Raw genomic sequence first — 26,265 nt, 5'->3', positions numbered from 1 at the left:
ACTTCCAGAAACCACTGTCCGTCTTTCTCTTTTTCTTTGGACTTTCCTATCGTTGATATGAGGCTCAGGACTGCTATAACCTCACAGGGAGGGGGTCTTAGACAAGAGACAACGCAAGCTGGAGCCACAGGATATCTCAATGAGGACACCTGCACTACCTCTGAATCTGCAGTCGTGTGAGCAAGTTCATTTCCTTTCTGTTTAAACCAGCTTGAGTGGGGTGTTCTGTTATTAATAGATAAAAACAAAGACATATTCTTTGATTAACTATGTGAGGTGTAGGATCAGGAAAACTTGAGAATAGGGAGTTAGTTTTTTCTTCATTGCTAAATACCTAGCACTTACTAGGCTAGGTTATCTGGTGCGTAGCAAGTACGTGATGCATGAATGTATAAATTCCTACTCTACTCATGAAAGTCTTGAAGCAAAGCCCACAGAAAATTTAAAGTAAACATTATATTTCCTTCTTTCAATATTTTAATTCTTAGAATGGATTTAAGAATCGAATATGTGTGTATACTTAGTGCATAGGTAAATATTTATCTTGAAAGTTTACAAATGATAGCTTCCTGGTTTTTGCACAGTACAAATATTTTCTTTAATGAAGAAATACCATGTCAACAAATGTGATGAATTAGTGATAGAAAAAGATGTATACCAACAGAAATGGATCATAATGGATCATAACACATTATGTAAATCCTTGACATTTTTGTCCCACATATTTTATGTGTCTGTAAAAATTGCCCCACAATATGTGGGAATATATTAGCCTTTAGAGTTCAAATCATTTATGTATAGTTTTTAAAGGAAAATGTTATCATTTATAGACTCCCTCAAAAGAAAAATCACAGAAGTAATCATAATCACATTGTTTATATGATTGTTATTTCTCCAAATAGTATCATAAAATCCCTTGAACTTTAGCTAGTCATCAGTGTTTTCCTTTAGAACTTCACAGTTGAGAGACAAATAAGATTCTTCACAGTTATTTTGGCTTTATGTTTACTATTCCTGTGCTTATTTTCCCAATGCTAGGAAAAGTTTAATTAGATCATTCCCCTGGCTGATAACCTCTAAAGGAAACTTTACAGTCATTATCAGTTCTACCCCCCTTTTTTCCCATATGTAATCTCTCCGACGTGGGGCTGCAACTTACAATTTATGATGAGTGATCATTTAATTGTTAGTGTTTTACTCTTATACCGGCATAAAATAATTTTTAAAGCTCCCCAATAATTCTGAAGTCTAGCCATGTTTGAGAACTAATGTTTAGAGTCAAAAGCTGAAGTCCTCCCCTACCCAAATTTTGAACATTCAAATTATCTTTAATCTCAAAACTAATCTAATGCAAGAAACTACCTTCCAAATTAGCGAAAAACTCTTATAATCAAAAGTGTATTATTTGCTAATTCAAAGAAAATTTTACCACTCCTTAATTCACTGCACACACCTTGAGCGTAATCTGTTTTGTTGCCTGAAATGATATAGGGGATATATGTTTAAAATTATAACCAAAACTTACTGAATTGTGGATTATCACGGAAATGTTTACTTAAAATTCTGTCAAATGACAAAGAAAAAATGAATGAAAACACTTGCTTCTTTGGTATCTTGCATTCCGTTCCGGCAGTTGTCTTAATTGGTCCTTCCTGTCTGAATGTTAGTTTTGATCAGTCCTGACCTGTCCTATCCACCTTAGTTCAGCTCTTTTTCTGAGTTTGGGAGGGCAGTTCGCTCTATTCTATGAGCCTTGGGGAGACTTCAAATAATTGGTTGTATGTTTTCAAGGTTTTGTCTCTGGGTGATAAAATAGGGGGAAGAGACATTTTCTCAGAGTTGGTCTGTCTTAGCAGGAGCTGTAGATAACTGAGAATGACAGCAGCTGGGCTACTGCTCTAATGGTGTGGATTCAAGCATAGCACTAACAAGATGTACCAACAACGGGGGAAAATAATCACAGGAGAATGCAGAGGTTTACAAATGCTGCTCCGACTGTGCTCAGATTTTGTCATTTCAAAGTGGGGACCCATAATGCTAATGTGTTCCCAGAAGAGTACACTAAGTTTAGAATGGTTGGGAAGCTCAGGGTACACTAGTAGTTGGTGATGGTGGCTAAGCTGGTAATTCTTAGTAATTTACTGCCTGAGTGATAGGGCTCAGAAATGAATGACAAGGCAACACTGACAGGTTAAAACTAAATCAATGTATATATTTTGGACACTGGCAAAAAATTATACAATTATAGAGTAAAAAGAGGGATACTGTTGCAGTGATATGACCTCATGAGAGACTTCCCTATACTACAGGGCATTTACATGGACCACATTTAAGCCTGCAATGTCGTTAATAATTTTAAATTGCAATTTGTAGTTTCTAACCATTTCTGCCCTTCCCACCCTCCTCATCATTTATATTTAATTACGAAGAATGTTCTAAAAATATTCAAGAAAATCAACCTATGTTTAATTTAAAATTCTACACTGTTACTGCTCCCCACTGCACGAATCACACAAGGTCATTGACGGAATTACCTGCTGACTGTCATAGACTTATCATTGTCTTTTTCTATTTCTCAGGAAACAACTTACTCAGCAACCTGCTTTTCTTTCTTGTCCTAGCAGTTGGTTTAAAAAGAACTTCGTTTTTCATAAATTCAGTTTTAATTTGATCATTACAATAGCACTGGTGTGAGATAGAAATATGTGCTTTTCAAAAAATGCTCCTCACTGGGCTTCCCTGGTGGTGCAGTGGTTGAGAGGCCACCTGCCGATGCAGGGGACACTGGTTCGTATCCCGGTCCGGGAAGATATCACATGCTGCGAAGCGGCTGGGCCCATGCGCCATGGCTGCTGAGCCTGCGCGTCTGGAGCCTGTGCTCCGCAATGGGAGAGGCCACAACAGTGAGAGGCCCGCATACCGCAAAAAAAAAAAAAAAAAAAAAAAAAAACGCTCCTCATAGACATCACTACTCTTTTATATGCAAATGAATACATGGGTAAGTGAATGAATGAATGAATGAGTGCTAGCAGTGAGATTTCCTACTGAGGCTTCTCACATTCCTTAGAATTTTCATTTAAATCCACTGTGTGAAGGGAGTAATTTTTATGTTCAATTATCAGTTCTCTTTCCACAATACTAAAAAATTGGAAAATTTGGCAACTAACAGAATTTAGTGTGACATATTTTCCTTACTCCTCATAAAGTGGTAACATAAAATAATAAATACTAATGGTGACAGCAGCCAAGATTCTGGTGGCACTTTAGATACCCATAAGATGCATTGATTTTTTCTCCTATTTTTTTTTTTACATCTTTATTGGAATATAATTGCTTTACAATGGTGTGTTAGTTTCTGCTTTATAACAAAGTGAATCAGTTATACATATACATATGTTCCCATATCTCTTCCCTCTTGCGTCTCCCTCCCTCCCACCCTCCCTATCCCACCCCTCTAGGTGGTCACAAAGCACCAAGCTGATCTCCCCGTGCTCTGCGGCTGCTTCCCACTAGCTATCTATTTTACGTTTGGTAGTGTATATATGTCCATGCCACTCTCTCGCGTTGTCACAGCTTACCCTTCCCCCTCCCCATATCCTCAAGTCCATTCTCTAGTAGGTCTGTGTCATACCCTGAGAAAACCATAATTCAAAAAGAGTCATGTACCAAAATGTTCATTGCAGCTCTATTTACAATAGCCAGGACATGGAAACAACCTAAGTGCCCATCATCGGATGAATGGATAAAGAAGATGTGGCACATATATACAATGGAATATTACTCAGCCATACAAAGAAACAAAATTGAGCTATTTGTAATGCGGTGGATGGACCTAGAGTCTGTCATACAGAGTGAAGTAAGTCAGAAAGACAAAGACAAGTACCATATGCTAACACATATATATGGAATTTAAGGGAAAAAAAAGTCTCCTATTCTTTGATACTTACAAAGACCCAAGATACTTTCTCAATCTTATGTAAATCGCTCTGCAAACACAGCCTCAAACTGGTTTTATATACTTGCAAAGCAATCACCACCTTTGAGTCTCCCTGTTTCATAAAGCTGGCCCCACCACTGAATACAATAGCAGTAGTTTTTACTAAGTGTTTAATTGTTTCAGATATAGATGATCCCATTTCATTGTCACAACAACTCGATGAGACAGGCACTATCATTATTTCCCCACCTTACAACTTAGGAAGTTGCAGTTTACAAATACCAAGACACTTGATCAAAACCACACAGCTAGCAAAGAAGTCAGAATTTGAACTCAGAAGCTTACTTTTTTTTTTTTTTTTTTTTTTTTGTGGTACGCGGGCCTCTCACTGTTGTGGCCTCTCCCGTTGCGGAGCACAGGCTCCGGACGCGCAGGCTCAGCGGCCATGGCTCACGGGCCCAGCCGCTCCGTGGCATGTGGGATCCTCCCAGACCGGGGCACGAACCCGTGTCCCCTGCATCGGCAGGCGGACTCTCAACCACTGTGCCACCAGGGAAGCCCCAGAGGCTTACTTTTAACCAGCATATTATACTGACACTGGCAATAGATCTATCATAAGCACTTCTAATATTTTCTCAATTGTCCTTTTCTGAGGTAAGTAGAAATACATTGAGCTCTTATTGAAAGCAGGCATATGAAATATTCATTTTCCATCAGCTATTAGCCATTATGAAATATTATGAATTTCTTATGAAAAGCAGTTTCTTTTCTGAAATGGGTTAATAAAACTCTCATTCAATTCCATGTTCTTAGAGCTTAGCACAGTGCCTGGAATGTGCTGAATACCTTATAACTGTTTATTGTTCAACTGCTGAGTTTAGATTAAGATTATGTAAGATAGGGATAGCAATATATTCAGCTTTGCATTCCTTAATTCATAAAATATTTATTGAGAGCTGGATAGTGGGCAATGCGTTTGGTATGTTATCACAGAAAAATCAACCTACTGTACCAAGGAGAGAGAAAAGGTGTCTTACTTTTCTAAGTATTTTATAACTGACTGAATATTATTTGTACCTAGCAGAGGGGAGTGAAGATATTCCTTCCAAGATTTATCCTATACTTATATGAACCCAAATTTAACATACTTCTCAGGAGTCACCTGACTACTTGCAGTTTGTTAGTTTTTAGAGCATCTGGAGCTGGAAGGGCAAGTGTCCCCCTGAGAACCATTTACTTTGAAAGTTTAAAGATCATTGTGAGTTTACAGATAATTAGTGGTTCTTTTCTTGGCCAAACACACTCTCTTAAGCTGCATTTAAAGACCCAGTGAATCTTCCACAGTACTAGAAGATTCACTGGTTTGATAAGATACTCCATTTGCTACATCATACTCAGTTTAGTGATTTCTGGAAATTATTAGGCTAATAAATTTCAGATGCAAGTTGTGATATCCTAATTCTATTTGTCTTAAAAAGCAGGTGGTAAGATAAGATGTACAAATTTATAAGCTCTATTCTCACCTAAAAGAAGCTTTTAAGGATATAGGTTCATTTAGTTTCTCATTTCACTACTTATTTACTGGTATCATTTTTCTAAGAAAAGATCACAAAAGTAAGTCACCTCTGGATTAAAACAGTGAAATAGAATGTGTAGAGTTGGACTTCCCTGGCGGTGCAGTGGTTAAGAATCCACCTGCCAATGCAGGGGACACGGGTCCAAGCCCTGGTCCAGGAAGATCCCACATGCCGCGGAGCAACCAAGCCTGTGCGCCACAACTACTGAGCCTGTGTGCTGCAACTACTGAAGCCCACGCACCTAGAGCCTGTGTTCCGCAATGAAGAGTAGCCCCAGCTCACCGCAGCTAGAGAAAAGACAGTGCACAGCAATGAAGACCTGATGCAGCCAAAAATAAATAAATAAATTTATTTTTTAAAAAAGTCTATTAAAAAATGTGTAGAGTCAAAGGTGTCACACTTTCAAAGGTTTTTTAAAAATATTTAAAAATTCTCATTCTGCTTGAAGTTGAATGTCATAAATCACCTTTCTTTCTTCTTGAATGTGAATTATCTTGGAGAGTTAAGGTTTCATTTCTACTTAGATCTATTACCTCACTACTGCTTGGTGATTCCTGGCATCTTGTGTCTGAGGCTTTTTTATTATCTTCATAATCGACCTATAATTTTTACATTTAGGAACACAATGATGTCAGGGATGCTGGAGTTACTGAGCACATAGAGTACCTGAGGGAAAAGCTCTAGTCTGTATGACTTAAAGAACTAGGTATACTGTCCATTCATATCACATTTACCCTAAAATGTTCCCTGTGCTTGCCCTTGTCAAACAATTTCCCTATGCTTCCACTTGTCAAACAATTTCCCTTACCCTATCACTTAGGAACCACTGATCTGTTTTCCATCCCTATATTTCTGCCTTTTCCAAATGTGGTAGGAATGGAATTATACAGTATGTAGCTTTGGGGAGTTGGTTTCTTTCACTTAGTAAAATGCATTTTACATTCTTCCCTAATTTTTGCTTGAATTCATACCTTATAAATTCATAGTATGTTATCTTGTGGATATACCACAGTCTATTTATAGATTGACCTATCGTAGATACCTTGGTTTCTTTTGTTTTTTGTTGATTATGAATAAAGCTGATATAAACATTCTCGAGCAGGTTTTTGTTTGGACATAGGTTTTCAAATCAGCTGGGTAAATTCTTTGGAATACAATTGCTATACTGTATGGTAAATCTATGTTTAACTTTATAAGAAATTGCAAAACTATCTTCCAAAGTAGCTGTACAATTTTGTATCTCTACCAGCAATGAATGAGAGTTCCTATAACAGGTACTAGAACATACGTTCTAGACTTTCCTTTTCAGGCATTACAGTTGATGAGAAGGACCAGTAATGCAAGCTGACATAAGGAATAAAAATCAGGTCAAACTCTCGGGGGGTATAAGAAATTGGGGATATAGGACAATCTGTGTTAAACATATAGATGCTCATTTCATTGACACATGCATAATACCATTTTTATTTATAAGTATTACATAATGAGTCAAGTTCAGTTGACAGTTTCTCCATGAAGAGATATCACTATCATTGTTTTTATTTTCTCCTAGATATTTTGACTGTGGACATAAAACAGGATTATTGTAAGCTTAGAAGTCTAAATAACTTAGCAAAATTTAAAGATAATTAACATATTACTATATATTAAAGATAAGACCATTTTAAACATGCATCTTACTAAAATTTTCTTTAGATCATGACTAATATAAATTAGATTATGATATGAGCACTTGGATTTGTATCAGTCAAATCTAAGATCTAATGACAAATTTCTGTAGTTTTTTTTCTTTTATTCCACTCTCACTTTTAGTCAACGGATCTAATATGGTTACTTTACTCCATCAGAAGAGAAAAGCTGCAATATATATGAATTAAAATGTGTAATAATGTATTTTTTGTTAAGGATATTGCTGATTAAGCTAAACTTCTATTTGTTTTAATCCTTATTGTTTATAAATTTCTGTAAGCATCTGTTTATTTCCCTATCTTGTAGGTGCAGTATTTAATTTTATTTTACAAAATATCTTGCATCAATTCAGCATGTTCACTTTCACTTTTCGTTGTATCTTACTTTAGATGTGAGCAATAGAAGATACAGAAGTTGGGGCTATTTTTTTGCTGATTTCCTCATCTGTGAGATCCACAATGGTAGAAATATTTACCCATATTGTTCTCCAATATATCCTAGGCATATAGATTGGCACTTTACATATACTAAGCTCTCAATAAATATTTACTGAATGAATAAGTAAATGATTCTGGACTTTGCTTCATTCAATGCCGTTAATTGGCTTTTCCCTACTTTTACTAAAAATAAGAAAAACTAGTTAATGTAGACTGCAAGTAAAAATAAAAGGCTTTTATTTTCTCAGATAAATAAAAACTATTCCACAAAAAAGAAATGACTGTGTACAATTTAAACTTTTATTTATTTATTAATTTGCTCATTTGAAGTCATTCATATATGAATGCCTTTAATAATCTTTTAAAATTATCACTACGTACTAAAGATTATGCTTTGTGTTGGCTGGACAGAATAGCAAGTGTCTTAGGGAACTTATTCCTTAGTACTTCACACATGAAATGAAAATTGTTAAGAGAAATCAGAAAATCAGCTTTTTTTTCTAAGAGTAAAAGAAGAAAAGCAAATAATAGGAAAGCATAAGAGACTAAACAGGGAGGTAATAATAAGCAGACCTCAGGTATCAGAAATGACTTTGCCCCTTTGAAATCTAAGCTCCAATGCCTTTTATTCCATTTACAAAAAGGAAGTGGGGTCTATACCTTATAATACTGTAAAGAAACTAGGTATGGGCACTTTAGAAAGTTTATCCACTTTCAGAAGTTGATAAATAGAATTAGAACACTCCCAAACAAAATAAAATATACAGTAATATTTCTCCCCTCAATTAAGTCATCTTGTAACTGTGTAATTCTCCACGATTCAGTGCAGAATTTTATCCATCTATATTAACTAGATAAACATTTATTGCGGGTGAGTTAATGAATATTTGTTAAAGTAATAAGATCAACAATATTTGGATGTGATTATTACTAACCATAAGTTAGCTGAAAACCCAAAAGGTTTATGTGTCTTCTGAAAAAAAAGTTTTTGTTTAATGTATAGCTGATAATAGCTTTACTTCTCCTCTTCATAGCCCTTTAAAAAGCTTTTTCAGTTGAGCAAAAAATTTACTGAAGTTTACTTTCCGGGTCTATGTTTGAAATGAGCTATCCTGCCTCTGATCACTGTACATCTGTGTGCCCTGCCTGGAGATGCTATTTCCCGGCTGTCCTGAGCCATGCAGAAACTTTGAAGTAATTATTCAGCGTCTGTTACAGTATCATTACATGCAGAGGTGCTGCTCTAGCAGCTGCTCTAGCTCCCATTACAGCTTGTATTTCATACTATATATTCCATACTATTGTTGGTTTCTAGAAGTTACCTAAACTAAATGAAGTGAATCTTAAAAGTTGCCTTATTTTAAAAATATATATATAAATGGCAGTGAAATACAGACATTAAATGAATGTTTTTATGAATTTTGATAAAAACATGTACTCATATAACCACACCCCAATTAAGATTTAAAAATATTAATTTAACCCCAGAAGGTTGTCTGTGTTCCTTCGAAAACCCACAGTCTCTCCTACCTCAGGGAACCATTTTTCTGATTTCTATCAACATAGATTAGTTTTACTTGTTATTGAAATTCATATAAATAGAATTATATATTATACAGTTTTTGTGTAGTTCCTTTTACTAAGCATGAAGTTTGTAAGATTCATCCTTGTGGCTGCACTTATTAGTAGTTTGTTCCTTTACATATTGTTGAGTAGTGTTCCATTTCAAGGATACATTATTCTCCTGTTGATGAATATTCAGCTGTTTTCAGTTTGTGGTTATGAATAAGGCTGCTGTGAACATTCTTGGATAAGATGTTGATATTGAGTTGAGTTCTCTGTATGTTTTCGATATTAACCTTATCAAACATATCATTTGCAAGTACCTTCTCCATTCAGTAGGTTGCCTTTTCGTTTTGTTGATGGTTTCTTTTGCCGTGCAAAACTTTTTAGTCTGCTGTAGTCTCATTTGTTTATTTTTGCTTTTGTTTCCCTTGCCTGAGGAGATATATCCAAAAACTATTGCTAAGACCACTGTCAAAGAGCATATTACCTGTTTTCTTCTCAAAGCTTATTGGTTTCAGGTCTTACCTTTAAGTCTTTAATCCATTTTGTGTTTATTTTTGTGTATGGCATAAGAACGGCTATAGGCGTGCTTCTAATTTAATTATACTGAGTAAAAATCAGATTTCAAGAGTGCTTTGTTGACTGAAGTTCTTCTCTAAGTAGCTAGTTTTTTAATGAAAGAATGGAAAGCTCTCAATTGAATATGTTTTCCATAATGACTTTTATACATTGCTTTTTAAAAGTCTTTCCTATTGATACTGCTATATATTGGATATTGCATTATTAGTCCCAACCTCCATCCTCAAATAACAAAAACTTGCTTTTGGAAAATTTGCCTGCTTTCTGTCTCTCATTTGAGACGAAAAATCTTTTTGATAAAAGTGGATTTACAGAAGTGTTTAATGTAAACAGTATCTTATATGTAATGAAGTTCTACTACTTGTCCATTGTCCTGTGCCTCTTGTTCTATAATGAGCCACCAGGTCACATTCTTTTCACCTTAATTCCTTAACATCATCCTGGCCAATACAGGGATGACACGTGGAGACCTGACTTCACCTAGAGACATACAGCTCAATGCTAAAAAAAATTCATAATAAATAAGGCCCCTAAGCTGACCAGCTTCAGAAGATGACAGTGGAAGGTATCAACTTACTTACCATGGTTTTTGTGAACTCTGAACCAAGTCTTTTTCTATGGCTTGCTGATTAGACCACCAATTATTTGGGGCACAGACTCAGGCCAACAGAACCTTTGGAACTGAAGGCCATTTATATGCTTGTTCTCTGTTTATGCTACACTTTGTGTTGGCTCTGCCTCCTGCCACTGATATCAAGGATGTGCAGACTGTCTGCACACTGAAATTCCTCTAATGGGTTTGAAATTTGTCATTCACGGAATTACTGAAAAGATTCCTTCTTTGTCACTGTCAGTATTTCAATTGCTTTCTGTTGATTTTCGTTAAAGTCCTTGATACTTTTCAATTTCTGCAGTCTTTCACAGCCACTCAAACATTTCTTCAAGATCCTTCTAAAAACCACAGAAGATCTCCTGCAGTTTCTCAAAATCTCTCAAGAGGCAGCACATGTACTCTTTGTCTGAAGTCAAACTCTCCAGAATTGCAGATTGAGATCAGAGCTACTTCTCTCTCAGGGGCTCAGAACGGCCCTATCTCAGATGCCCAAGGATGGCAACATTTTGATTTGTTGAGGTGAAGATACACCTGACATACTTTATATTCTGAGTATTAAGTTTTTCCTATACACTGTAAACATATGATTTATTTATTCTCTAAGTTCTCCTTGCATTTAACAACTACTTCACATTCTTTCTAGCCTGATGAATAGTCCTTCCTAATACAATCTGTCCTAACAGCAGATGTAATTTGACTGTGATATGAAGAGATCACAGGTGGGACTCCCTGTACCTGAATTTCTATCATATCCTTTCATTCCATCAATTTTGTTGTTTTATTGTGATGGTTCCAGAAGCTTTTCAATCTTTTTGAGGCATTCTTATTTAACGCAAACACACTCAGAAGGAGTCTCACCTTCTCTTATCATTATATCATAGTCAACTAAAATCAGTTTTAGAATAAAATATGAACAATCCAAGTTCTGCTGATTAAAAAGGAGAAGCATATCAAGAAAAGGGAAATGGGTGCTATCACAGCAGGTTCTGGAAAGCCAAGAATAACTTTCAACTCCACATTTTTCTGTGAAACCATTTCTGCTTCTATATAATTTTTCTATTGTCCATGATTTGTTTTATTTTTGACCTGTGCAAATTACAAATTTCTTGAAGAACTGCCATGATTTTCTTAACTTGATTTTGATAGGGAAGAGCAAATTTTATTCTTTTCCTGACTTGTAAGAAAGAAAGAAGTAATGTAAAACAATGTGGTCATTATCAGCTCCATTTAATCAAGTCAACTTACATATTTACATTTCTAGAATTGTAAACGTTGGTGTTTAGAAAAGTCACCCTTTAGCAATACACATATCTCACTCACTAAAGAAAATTTAAAATATTTTATGGGATCATTTTTATTGAGGAAGAAATATAAAAAATTCTAGTTAACTAAGGTTTTAATTGTGTGTGTGTGTGTGTGTGTGTGTGTGTGTGTGTTAGGCACACAGTACACATATAACAAGAACCTACTGACTGAAGCCATAGTTTTATAAACTTGAAACAGATGGCTACACTTTCACCAGTTGCAGATAAAGTGTAAAATGAAAGTATTTTCTAAGATCTGAAGATTCTGGCAAGTTAAAAAAACCATCATTGCTTTGTTTTAAGTAGTCACAACCATTGATGTTTGTTCCCAATACTGCTTTCCCAAAATGTTGAAACAGTGTATTAAAAATATTTCCAAAAATTATCCCAAATTTTCTTTGTAAGAATTTTTTTTTTTTTTCTGCGCATTTGCTACTATTTCAATGTTTTATATCCTGGACATGCTCACTAAACTTAGTCAATCCCTTTTGATGAATGGTCATTCACAGAAGTTGCTACTTTCTATAAATGTCATCATCTGATTCAATTTTGTCACCATATCCAACTTTTCAAAACTGTTTTATTTCCTGTCAGATCTTTAGCCATCTTGAATCTTGAGTAAAGTAGGATGTCAAAATATCAAATCATCCTTTCCATCCGTTTTTATTTTTATTCTCTGGCAGTTTCTGGTAAATGAAGGGATTGGTTTTAGCTAGGTGAGGTTTTGCTTGCTTTGAAAATGAGAATCCTTGTGCAGATAATGTACTCATTTTTCACTGAAATAGCAGCAATTGAAACACTGGACAACTACTGGAAGACACTATGACAGAGGTATTGTATTATATGGAAATAAATTCATTTAAAAAACTAGAACCCATTCACCCAAGCCATGGTCTCATCAAAGTAATATTTCAAACTTTGCTTAATTACTAGCGCCATGTTTTATCCTTCCGGGCTATTTATGCACTATAGGTATGTGAAAGTAATGAAGGCTAAGGGTCCACTTTAGATAAAGTACAAGAGCTGAAACAAATGGGCAGGAGTCACCTTCCATACAGCTGACCTGTTTTCTTTTTCCCAGTTGCATCAGATGAGCTCAGACTTCAGGCAATACCAAAATAGTCTAATGGACGTCATACGCATCAAGCACTTGATAGGTTCTGACTAACGCTTGTACATAGTTTAGCTTTAACAAGAATCTCATCTAACTTCTGAGTCTAACTGGGGGCGTTATAAATACATCATATATATTATCTGTATTTATATTTATCATATATATTTATCTATATCTTATTAATTATAATAAAATTAATTCAACACAACTAATTACTAATTGTCATATAGTGATTTATATGAACTATAATATTTGGTCGTTCAGATGACTCAGATACATGTTTCTCATATATATTTGGTCTTCATCCACAGTTCCTGGCTCACAGCTCCTCAAACTTTGGAATTTCCTGAGTGATAAGAGCAATGGGAGCATCTTTAGTTATAATATTTGGTCTCTTGACAATGCTTCAGACCCATGAAGGTGAAATGGGTTCCTTGTTATTCATAATAAGCCCCCTTCCATACAACTGGGTTTATAACTAACAAGGTGATTAGTTCTCTTGGCACCTAAGAGAAAAGCACCTAAGGATTCAGGCCGGTTGCCAAGAGAACTAATCCTTCAGTCCCACCCCCTGACTTCTGAGGAGGGGAGCAGGAGGCTAGAGGTTTAATCAATCACCAATGACCCATAAGTTAATCAATCATGCCTATGTAATGAAGTCTCCATAAAACTCCAAAAGGATGGGTTCGAAGAGTTTCCACGTTGGGGAACCAGAACCCTTCACGTACTACAGTCCTGGGACCCAAACTCCATGAGGACAGAAGCTCTTCTGTTAGAGATCTCGCTCTATGTATCTCTTCATCTGGCTGTTGATTTTTATCCTTTAATATCCTTGCAATAAACTGGTAATCTAGTGAGTAGATGGGTTCTCTGAGTTCTATGAGCCTCTCTAGCAAATTAATTGAACCCAAGGAGAGACTCATGGGAACCTCCAATCTACAGTCTGGTGGTTAGAAGCACAGCTAACAACCTGGGCTTGCAATTGATCTCTGAAGTGGAGGGCAGTCTTGTGTGACTGAGCCCTTTACCTCTGGAATTTGATGCCATCTCCTGGTTAACAGTGTCAGAATTGAGTTGAATTGTAGGATACTCAGTTGGTGTCCTGAGCATTGCTTGATAGTGTTGGGGGAAAAAACCCCTCCATGCATTGGAATAGGGTGCAGAACCCAAAATACTAATATTTATTGACTCACTGCTGAACGGCAATAAAAATCTCAAATTGAAAGTTTACATTCTATTATTATTTAACAAGTACGATTATTCTTCCCTATTTACTTTTCTCCCATACATACCAAATAAAAGAAATTTGAATTGGTTTAATTTTCAATTTTTATATAAGCAAAATGCTGGAGGAATTAAATAATGATGTTGGTTTGATCTGTCATTCTGAGGAACTATAATATGGCCCTTTGGTCTAACAGAATTTAGTTCTCCAAGTTTCAGAATACATCCTATTTACTGTCTTCCTAGTGTGCTCAAATAGTATACCCCAATGACTCATGAGATTGTCATTATTTCTATGATATTTTATGTAAATGGATCAAAAATTATTCTGAATTAATCACTCTTCCATAGTTATGCTTCATCTTTTTGAACCTAGACCAATCTTGATTATATAATTTATGACTGTTCTTACATTATGTGGCTCAGTTAGTTAGAATATACCAAGAGAGAAACAAGCACAAGTTTCATCTCCATGAAAGCTAATTTGTTTGGTTCTATTCGCTGGTCTTTGACTTTTCACGAACTAACCATTTAAAGTAATTACTTTTCATAATAAACAGCTGAAGTGAGAGAATTGGTAATATGGTGCAATTCTACCCTCTCTATTGGAAAGGAAGAGAGGAAACTTGGAACATACTCTGGTGCCAATATCAAAACTTTCAGTAACAAAAAGCAACATATAACTCAAAAGAAGTTCATTGAATGCTTTAGTATTGTTTTGGTATAAGTTTAATTTCACTGACATCAAGGAATTTTAGCAAATGGGATTTAGCATCATGAAAGGATCCAGAGGGGACAGAAGTAACAAAATGCACTGTCATATTTAAAGTCTTTAAAGTATGTTTTATGATCAGAAAAATACCCCTTGCCAGTAATGTATACTTTCTCTGAAATTTAAGATTAGATTTTGATTACAAGTTTGAAATATTAGTTTATTTATATTTTATTTTATGGACATTTATATAATACATAATCCTTTCCCCTTAGGTAACTATTTGGTGAATTTGAATAATGTAAATAAATTGCACTGGGTTTTAACCCATGGGGAGGGGACTTAAAGCTTTCTGCTACTTTTCTCATCCTTCCACTTAAGTTAAATTCTAAAACATTTTATATTGGTTATAAACTATACCATAGTGTGTAATAATTTTTCATTATAATTGTTGGATTTCTGTATTTATACTGTTCTATTCTTTCTTCATATATTTTCTACATCTAATCTCACACATACATGTTTCAGGGTCTATCCCTTAATATTTACACTCAATTTCAACTGATCGAAAATTTAATTTAATTTTAATATTTAACTTATATCCGTGCCTTTTACCTCTCTCTCATTATAGTTAGTATTTAATTCCTTCTCTGTTACCTCTACTTTTAAGTCTTTTCTGAGATGCCAAAGACATCCTCCTGCTACCCACCTATGACATACTCAATACCTAAAATTAATAATTTTTTATTTCTTCAATGATTTTTGCAATATGGCCTCCATTTACTATCTGCAATTACAATCCAATCGTCTGCAACCTTATGCTCTAGTCCAGATGGAATTCAGTGGACTATCAGATGTATAAGATGCACCTTAGGCAGGATAAAGATGCATTATAGGATGAGCAGAGGGAGGCAGGGATCGGAGTACTGTGGGAGGAATCAGTTTTGAGCACTAGGAAGACAAAAAGTACTAGAGAAACTCAGAACGTAAGAAGTTACTCTGAATCGGCAGTTACCTTACCCTAACCTTGCATCTTTGTGTGCAAACGTATCTGTCCCTTCAAAATTGATTCATGGTTTGGCATCTTCAACGTTGCTACCCAGATCATAGCTTTTTCTCTTAAACAACTTATGTTGGCACCTGCTGCTAGTCCCACCCTCCACCCTCCCCTATATTCCAGCTCCCTGCAATATGAAGATAGTCGTTGCTGGCCTCCTCCTCCCGGTTTTTATCTGTGCTGACAGCTCCCTCCAATCCTACTCTCTGACACAGCCAAAGCTGAACTCTGCCTCATAACTGCAACTACTCTAAGTTGAGATCCCATTGATCATCAGCTCCTTTTATTATCTGATTGTGCTTCACTTATGCTACTTTCGTTTATTCTCTTTCTGTTGAAACTTTCTACTCTTCCGGTTTCTGATAGTATATTATTTAAATTTTGCTAATTTTTCTCTATCTTCTATTTTCATGTTGTTTGTCTCATCTTCCTCTTCTTTCCTCTTAAATATTAGTGCCTCTTAGCTTTCTAAACTCTGCTCCATTGGCCCTCACTCGCTAAATAGTTTTTATGAATTAGTTAATCCAATCTCATGGATTCAAATATCACCTGTGGGTTTGTTTATGTCTTCTAACTTCTTGCGTATCCACATTATCGAGCTCAAACCCCTCCCTTCAAACCACTGAAACTGCTTTTGTCACTGTTGCTAACACCTTCTATGTTGCCAAATGCAGCAACTTCTTTTCTGTTCTCATCTTTCTGGGTCTCACGGTAGCATTTTCGCTCATTGGGCTTATCCGTTATTTTTGAAACACTTTTTTCTGGTTTTCTTTTGGCTTTCAGCCTTTTAAGCTGATGGCTACAACTTAGTTTTCTTTTCTAGTTGCTCTTCCTGTGTCCCGTAAATTGTGCATGCTTCAGGCATTTTTTCTGAGCCCTCTTTTCTTGTCTATATGAACTGTCTTCTTCATTGATCTCATTCTGTCCCATGGCCTTAAATCTCATATTCTAATGATATTCTAATGAAATATATTAAGTATGGAGCCAGGGAGGAGCTCAGAACTGAAGAGATAGATAGACAGATAGATATAGATATAAGATGATCTTTGCAGTTACATATGTTACAGACATGCTGGAATCTAACTCATATCTTCTTCATTCTCTAATCTTGGCCTCCCACTCTTCCCCATCTCAGTTAATGGACCTATAACTATCTTCACAGGTATTCAAGCCAAAAGATTCATTCTTGGGTCAGCTCATTCCTTCCCTTCTCTTATTCGTCATCAGGTCCTGTTAGCTCAAGCCTCAAATATATATCTTGAATATTTCCACTTCTTTCTATCACATAGTCATTACCTTGAGAAAAGCCACCACCATCTCCTGTTTGGTACATCAGACAATCATACTTTTCATCAATATCAATTTCCCTAACTTGGGGGAGAATATACATCCCTGCTCCATTGAAGTCGGGTTTGATCATATGGTTGCTTTAGCAAATGAAATGTAAGCAGAAGTGAAACTTGCCACTCCCTGGAAGTTTTAAGAGATAATTATGCTTTACCCTGTCTTTCTCCCTTTTGAAACAGTCATTGACAAGCTATCAGAGAATGCATGCTTCGTCAACCTGGATCCCAGCCCAGGGATGGTGTCTATGTACACAGTAACCTCAACAACCCACAACAGAAATGCTGTGTGAGTGAAAAACAAACCTTTGTTGCTGGGAGTCACTGACACTCCCAGCAACAATCCGTTGTTGGTGGTGTTTATCACAGGATCGGCTGTGCTGTCCTGACCAGTGTAGCCGACTAAAGGCAATATGCCTTCAGCTGATATGCCTGCTTTCACGTGTCTCCCACCACCAATTCCCCTTACTACAGTTAGTGTCATCTTTTGAATGAACACTAAGCCGTAACCCTTTCTTTCCCACTGTCTTTTCTTTCCCCCTAGAGTAGTATAGACACTCTTTGTCATGGCCTTCATGGTCCTGCAGAGTCTGGCCCCTGCCTGCCTCTCAGACTTGTTCTCAAACCACTCTCGGTTGATTCTCCACGTGCTATGCTTGTCTTCATTATTTCCCTGGGTATGTTAAAGGTATTAATTAATGAGGGCCTCTGACTTTCCTGTTCTCAGTCTTCTCTTGGTTCTTCACATGGCTGGCAGTTTCTCATTCTTCGGGGATTACTCATCTCCCTAACGTCAGTTCTCCCCTTTCCGTGACCACCTCATCTATCACAGTTTCCCTCAGCCCTTCCCTTTCCATCACACAGCAGTTCAGATTTTCTGTGGGATTCTGAAGGTAACATGAAATATAGATGATAAAATGGAAGCTTGCACACTTCCACGTATTTTTCTCTGTTAAGTGCCTAGGGGCTGTGGACCATGACTTTTCATCTCTGTATCTCTAATACTCAGGACAATACAGCAGACAACATACAGTAGGTGATAAATAAATTTGTTGAACTGAGTTAAATACTTCTATACATCCTTCCACTTTCATCTATTTCTGAATAGATTAAGGATAAAAACAGATAAGACTGATCAGTGAAGCTCCACAACAATTTTTGTCCTTGTGTAAATAAATGCCCTAAACAAAACTGCTTTCACTGCTCCCCATACACACCAAATGTCCTGGAATACTGACTGTTTCATGTCATAATAATTCAAGTGCTGGGTCTATGCCACTTGATCAATGGTGTCATGTTTTCTAATAGGAAAGGGAGTTTTTCCTTTTTCATATTATTTCTAAATTTTCTTTTTGTCAAAGTAACAAATGCAGATGAAAAGATTTTTTTTTTAAAAGCAAAACTTATAATTTAAAGCAATACACACTCATTTCATGTCTTCCCATCCTCAGGCCCATTCCCAGATAAAAAATATTAAACTATTTCTACTTTTATTTCATTTGCTGAGTACATTCATAATTAATATGGAAGAAGTGTGAGGCACTAAATAATCATCTTTCACAAAGGAGGTGGTAAGTCACATTTTCCTACCACTGCAGTATAAAAATAAATTGTTATAGATGTATTACTTGTACTGAACTTTACACTAGGTGAGTTTATAAATATTCTGAGAGGAAAGCAATATAATGAATAAAAAAGTCACACAAAATAAGAGAAAAAGATAAACACAACAAAATACTATAATTCCAATGCTGAAGGCTTGAGATAAGAACAACTTTGGAAATCAAAAATGAATTTTAATAATAGGTGAAGTTCAAAAGAGAGGATGTTCACTTATCTACACAAATGCCTTAAAGAAGCTTCTGTCTAGGAATCTTTAACTTTACATATATTATTACCTCATTTAATATATGCAAAAAATTATTAAGAATGTACCAAATGATGAGATGTGTAATTATACAAATGAGAAAACAAATTCACAGTCATTCAGTGACTAAGGAAACCCAGGAAATGGTAAAACCAGTCCACAAACTTAAGTGTTATGATTTCAGGTCTAATATTCTTCCATTATAATAGCATTGTCTCTGAGCTCTGGGATATTAAAATTGGAATGCATATTATTACCTTTTATTTTTACTTTTATCATTTAACTGCTAATCTAGAAATATGGAAATTTGGTTGGCATTCAAGTATGATTTAATTGATTCTATTGGAAAACTGCAATTTTTTATATTTGTGTTCTCCTTGCTGATATGAACTACACAAGCGTTTTTCTCAATCTCAACCAATTCTCAATTAAAAAAGGGAAAAAGACTCAGAAAAATAATTATATAGATGGGTACTAATGTTCAAGGGACTGTGAAAGAGAAAAAATGTGAACATACAAGATTCCTCCTCTAATTAGACAATTCACGCCTACTGTGTCCATAAATCAATCTGAATACATTCTTTTGCTCTTCTATTTACCCAGTATGTAGATGTTATAGCTAAAGAAATTTTCCTATCTTAGTGTAGCTATTATTTCAAACTTTGGTCTTTATGCAGTTCTTGAATATTAAAGTTAGTAGCAAAAAAAAGGAAGAGCTAAAAATTTTACAAATTCAGTCACGGAAAAAAATAGTGGATGATAGTTTATGCACTATTATACATATTAAAGACTGAAGGTAACTGCCAAACTCTGTACCTTGTATATAAATATCACACTTCTTTTAAAACAAGAAAACTGGTATAATCTAAATTGAGCTCTCCCCTAATTATTTTTTACAAAACAGTCCATCAGATATGAGAATATACACAAATTTTTTTAATTTAAAATCAAATGATAGCCACAGTAAATTTACAAAGGTCAACTTAACTTTCAAATAAATTTAGTAGCTTACAAAGTTTCAGATATGTTTACCACAATTAAGCACTTTGAGAAAAACAAAATACATTGCTACATATCCTTGCCAGGTCACCTGCAACAGAAGAATCTCTTTTCTTTCTCCTCTTATCTATACGTAAAATATAGAAGTACCTACTGGCTAGTCCAGAATCCACAGCACTCTCTGCTCAGACATTTGCGTTTAGAAGTTTCTTACATTGTCACTTGTGACATATTTTGAGTAGTTATAGGATGTTTCATAAATTCATCATATTAAGCTCTGTCCTCCCAACTGAAACACAAACTTCTTGAGACCACTATTTTGTAATCTCTCAGAGCCCATCAAAATTCCTCTCAAAAAGGTGATGAGGTGATGAATTTGTTTCAAAAGAGCTAGAGTACTTTAATATCCCCCCATACCACAAAATAATGTTTTCTCCACCTAATTTGTTTCATTAAAAAGATGCTGGATTTGAAATCAAGTTCTTAATTGTTTAAAATACCATTTATGTAAAAGCCACATACAGCCTTTATTTTTTTCAAAAAGGCTTGAGAATTTATTTTACCTTTATGCAATTGTTTTTAAGCATCTTTCCTTTTATATGGTGACAATTTTCTCTAACAATCCACATTTTTATATATAAAAAAGCATTTTAATACTGACCTTCTCAAAACCTATCTTCAAAGCTACTTATTATTTATGTTAACTCCCTATTGCCATAATAACTTTTTCCTTTACCAGGACACTATCCACTTACAAAAGTAATTAAGTGATATCATGTCTTTTACATAAATGAGATAATGCATATAAAACCCTACAAACAGTGACCAGTGTAAAGTAAAAACTAATAAATGATAAAAAAAATTATGGAGTTCTAACCCATAACTTGACTGCTTAATTTCTTTTCCAAAACACTAAACTCCAGAATAGTGTCCAGGGTGATTGAATAATTTTTTCTTTAAAAAAGTTTGAATAAGCACAAATTAATAATGCCTAGTTTACTGTTTCCAATTCTCCACCCTCAGCATATTTAACCTGAATAATTTATGCTTTTAAAGCAATAATTATTCTTTCATTTGAGAATGTGAGAAACAAAGAGATCCATTTCTAAAACACTCTCTATTTTACTCTTGTAATCAAATCTAATTCTCTTTATGTACATTCAGTACAGAACATGTTTCCATTTTATCTCAGTGAATTCACTAAGTGGATGAGAGCCATTGTCTAAACACTATTAAGAGCACTAATGCTTTATTAATCAGTTGTGCATTTATTTTGTCCTTTAAAGTGAAAGATCAATTAATTGAAGCAGTAATAACATTCTAAATTGTTTTCCAACTGAGCAATGCTGAAAGCATTAATTTCCATCAAGTTCTGTGTTCATCCTTCTTGAATTGTCAAGTAGATTATGACGAGCTATATATCAAAGATATACCTATATGTTCTTTTTGACAGGTATTTGGAAAGCTTTCTTTCAGAAAAGAATAAAGATATCTGATATCTAGAGTTTGCTTTTCTACAATACCTCCTTTTATTAGCAATATCTAAAGAGACAATTTAGAAAACAGTCTGTTTTGATTGACAACATTATTCATTGTGAGACTAAGGTGACAACTCAGTAAGCATGCCAAAGAGTTCTTAGATAATTGAGTTCTTAGATAATAGAGTCCTCCCTTAATAAGTTAGATTCTTTGTACACAGGTAAGATATAAAATTCTGAAAAACACAGCACTCAGATACTTTTGCTTAGCTCTAATTGATCACATTGCCGCTTTGCTTGTGAATGTGGCTGGGGTTCTTGAAGGTGTTTAGCTTTGTTTTATTTTAAATTCATCAGTGGTATTGACTGAAAAAGAGCACTTTTCAAGGAATCAGAAAAAGTAAATTCAGTACTTAGTTGCCAACCATCTAGCTTTATTGAGTCCTCTGTGTACTCCTCTTAAAGAAATTTGGACTTTAACTTCCAGTTAGAATGCAGAATAATGCCCCCAATTTTTTTTTTTTTTTTGCTCACACAATAACAGCAGCAGAAAACCCAGACAAATAAAAATCATAATTTTATCCTGGGCTGGCAAAGAACTCCTTGTCCCATTTTTCCAAGAGTACCTATCAATCTAACGACTTGTTTGCTAAAAATCTGACTGCTAAGTGAGAAATCACAATGATTTAGCAGTCCTAACAAGTGGTTAGTGAATTCTATTAGTAATCCGTTTTATGGCTTGATAACCCACATTATGTTTATATAGACTTTCCCATACTGTAAAACACAAATTTGTATATATTTTCTGAGAGTGAAGGATACAGGGCAACCTACTGTCCCAAAATTTAAGGAGACAATCACCTACAGGGAAAGGCAGGTTGGAGCCACTTAACTGGGGAACCATAGCTGCACACTGATGAGAAGAATTCAGCCATAGTAGTTAACAAATTAGTGGAGGCAACTGTGAACTGGTACAAAATAAAGGAAGAACTAGAAGCCAAAGATACAGCAGAATTTGGACATTCTCCCAGGCTATCCTGTTACAGACTCCACCAAGTGGTCTCAAAAGCCAATGTGCTGAGAGGGCTGACTTCTGGTCAGAAACCATGCAAGCTAGAAGACATTGGAGTAACCCTTTAAAGTGCTGAGAGGAATTAAAATTCAGCCAACACGAAGTTCTTTACCCAGTAAAACTATGATTTCAAAAATGAAGCTGAAAGATAGACTTTCTTAATGAAACAAAAATTGCGCTAATTCCCAGTAGACTTTTAACACCATAAAACTTTTAAAGAAGTTTTTTCCCCTTTTGGCCAAAGATTATGTTACTATACAGAAACTAGAATCTACACACACACACACACACACACACACACATAGATGAAAAACCATAAAAATTAAATAAATGAAGGTAAAATAAAAGGTATTATTTGATGTAAAAATATCTATTGAAACAAAAATAGCAATGTGCTATAGGACATAGCACAGATAAATTAAAATGTACAGCAACAATAGCCTACAAGACGGCAGGAAGGAACTGAGAATATACTGTAGTGAGAAACTCACATGAATCCACACAATAGTATTTGATGCTATACTATGATTAAATAAAGATGTCTACCAGTAATCCTAGCATATATGTTAAAAAACTTTAAGTTATCAGTAAAAAATAAGAAATAGAAGATAAAATGTAATCATAGAATAGTAAATTAACTTGAGAGAAGCTAGAAAAAAGGATAATAGAAACAAAAAGAAATGGAACATACAAAAAGTAGCTAGCAAAATGCTAAATTTTTAATTCAATTGCTACAATAATAACTTTAAATATAAAGACTCTAAAATCAATTAAACAGCAGAGATTGGAGGGTTACATAAAAAAACTGAAGCCCCTAGTATATGCCACCTATGAGAAACACATTAAATTTAGATTTACTAAATTAGATAGATTAAAAGTAAAGAGGTCAAAAAAGATGTACCACACAAACAGTAACAAAAGAAAGCTGTAGTAGCTACATTATTTTCAGAAAAAGCAGACTTCAGGACAAGGAATATTATCTGAGATATTGAGGGACATGACATATTGCACAAATATACAAATCTACAATTATATTTGGAGACTTCAACACCCATCTCCTAGTAATTGACAGAACAAGTAATTATGAAATCAGTAAGTGTATGATGATCTAAACAGCATTATCATTCAATATGACCTAATTAGCATTTATAGGAAGCTCCTCCACACAACAGAAGAATACATATACTTCTTAAGTGCACATGGAACATTCACCAAGATCATATTTGGGACCATAAAAGAAACCTTAAAATGTTTAAGAGTAGAAATCATATAAAACATGTTCTCATGTCAGAATTGAATTAAACTAAAATATCAATAATAAGAAAAATTATCTGGAAAATCACCATGTATTTGGAAATTAAATCATACACTTCTAAATAACGAATGGGTCAAAGAGGATTTCTCAAGAGAAATCAAAACATGCTCTGAACTGAATGGAAATGTAATCACAATGATACAATTAGGCAGTGCTTTTAGATAAAAACATTTATAGCATTAAAATCTTGTATTAGAACAAAATAATCTAAGCTTCACCTTAAGAACCTAGAATATTAAGAGCAAATTTAATGCAAAGAAAAATAAAAGGAAGGAAATACCAAAGATAAGGGGAGAAATCAATAAAACTAAGAACAAGAAAATAATACAGAAAACCAATGAATTCAAAGCTGGCTTCTTAAAAAGATCATGGACATTGGTAAACTTCTAGAGAGATGACCAGTAAAAAGAGGATTAAACAAAAATGGCTAATAGCAGTATTGAAAGAGGACGTTACTTCAGGCCACACAGACATGAAAAGGAAAATAAGAGAATACTGTAACAACTCTATTGTCAGAAACTTTGATAAAATGGACCAATTCCTTGAGAAAACTACCATAACCTACTCAGGAAGTAATAGATAACCTGGATAATCTTATACCTATAACAGAAATTGAATGCATAATTTAAAACTTCCTGAAAATTAAATCAACAGTCCTTATGTGGTTTAACAAGAGAATTTTACCAAATATTTAAAGAAATAATACAATCTCTGTTTAGTCTGTTTCAGAAAACAGAAGAGGAGGGAATATTTCAAAAAAAAAACTTATGAAGCCATCATTAAAACTAGACAAAGACATTGTAAGAAAGGGAAACTACAGACCAATATCCTTCATGAATATGGACATAGACATACTAAACAAAATAGTCTTATATTGAATTCAATCCTATTTTAGTCCTGCTTTCATAAGGTTGCTCACATTATCTGAAATGGAGATTTAGACAGTCCACGAATTCTTCAGCCTCTCATTTATCGGTAGCCTTCTGGGTTACTGCTAAAGATGATTAATTTTCTCTCTGATAGAAAGGCCACCGAAGTATAAATATTTCCATGGTTTTATATATGGGATAGAGCACCTCACTTTTCATTCCACTCTGATCAATTAATAACTATTAGAACAAAGTAATATTTTCTTTTACATTCATTATATATATTTTTCTTATCCCTGGCTAAATTAAAAAAAATACCACTTAAAAGCTGTCATTTATGAAACAATGTCATGTCAAAAACTAGCCCTGTAAAATACAAACAGGTTTTTTTGCAGGAAAAAAAAGAAGGGCAATTTTTTGTCAAATACATTTGGATAAAACAAAATGAAGCTGGATTGCTGAGAGTTTCTAATGGGTTTCTCTGAATGTTCCAAATGCTTATGTTACATATAGTCTTTGCAATGTTATTTGACAAATGAACCATTTGTATCTATACACTAGTTTTTGTTGGTAATTGGAAGAAACCCAACTCAATGTAAATTAAAGAGGTGATGATGTATTAACTCATTTAACCAGGAAGTTCCGGGAGCTTTCAGGTACTGATAATTGAGGAGTTCAGATGCTATCATAAAACTGTTCTCTTTTCCACCTTTTAAAACTCTGTGACAATGGTGGCTTTTCAGGTGCTGTACTGTAACTGGCCAGGTCTGAGTCATGTACCTCTCCTGGTAAGTAAAAGCATCAACACCAATCAAAGTATATTGAACATGTTATGTATTAGAAAAAAGGGTTCTGTTACCAGATGAAAACAGGAAGGGGTTTTTGTTATAAAATAAACTTGGAGAAGATTTTACAATTTTTGTGAAAAGATGATACATTTTGAAGGATGAACATTTTTTCTAATGATATATTGTACAGAATTTTAATTTAATAAAGTATACTTCTTAAGAAATAATTCAGAGTTACCTATTTGAAGTTGGAGCACTGCATGTTGGATTATGTTTCTTTAATAAAACAAACTGGTTTACTTATTTTGCTGTTTCCCTACTGAGTTACGTTGGCAGAGCCTTGAAAGCTGAGTACTGTGATAGATGAGTATCATTCATCACCTAAACTATCAGTTACCACTCTTGGGCAGATCTCAAAGAGAAAACTCTTTATTAATTCTGAGAGGAGAGAACTCTGTTTTACCCATCACTCTAGTCTTTTTGAGAAGCTAGAAAAAAGTAATCAAACTTATTTACAAACCAATTTATTCATATGGGTGAACTGATTACTGCAAGAGTCTAATCATAATTGTCCTACTAAGCCTGTCGTCTATTCTACCTGATTATTTTAATAAACTTTCTTGAAACATAACTTACATACTATATACATACTTGCATATACTTCAAGTATTTAATTTTATGAGCTTGGACAAGTTTATATATTTGTGTATCTACCAACACAATCA

This window comes from Leucopleurus acutus (assembly GCF_964270905.1).
Source record: "Leucopleurus acutus genome assembly, chromosome: 9".
In the NCBI taxonomy this organism is placed as follows: Eukaryota; Metazoa; Chordata; class Mammalia; order Artiodactyla; family Delphinidae; genus Leucopleurus; species Leucopleurus acutus.
Note: the sequence above shows the minus strand (reverse complement) of the source record.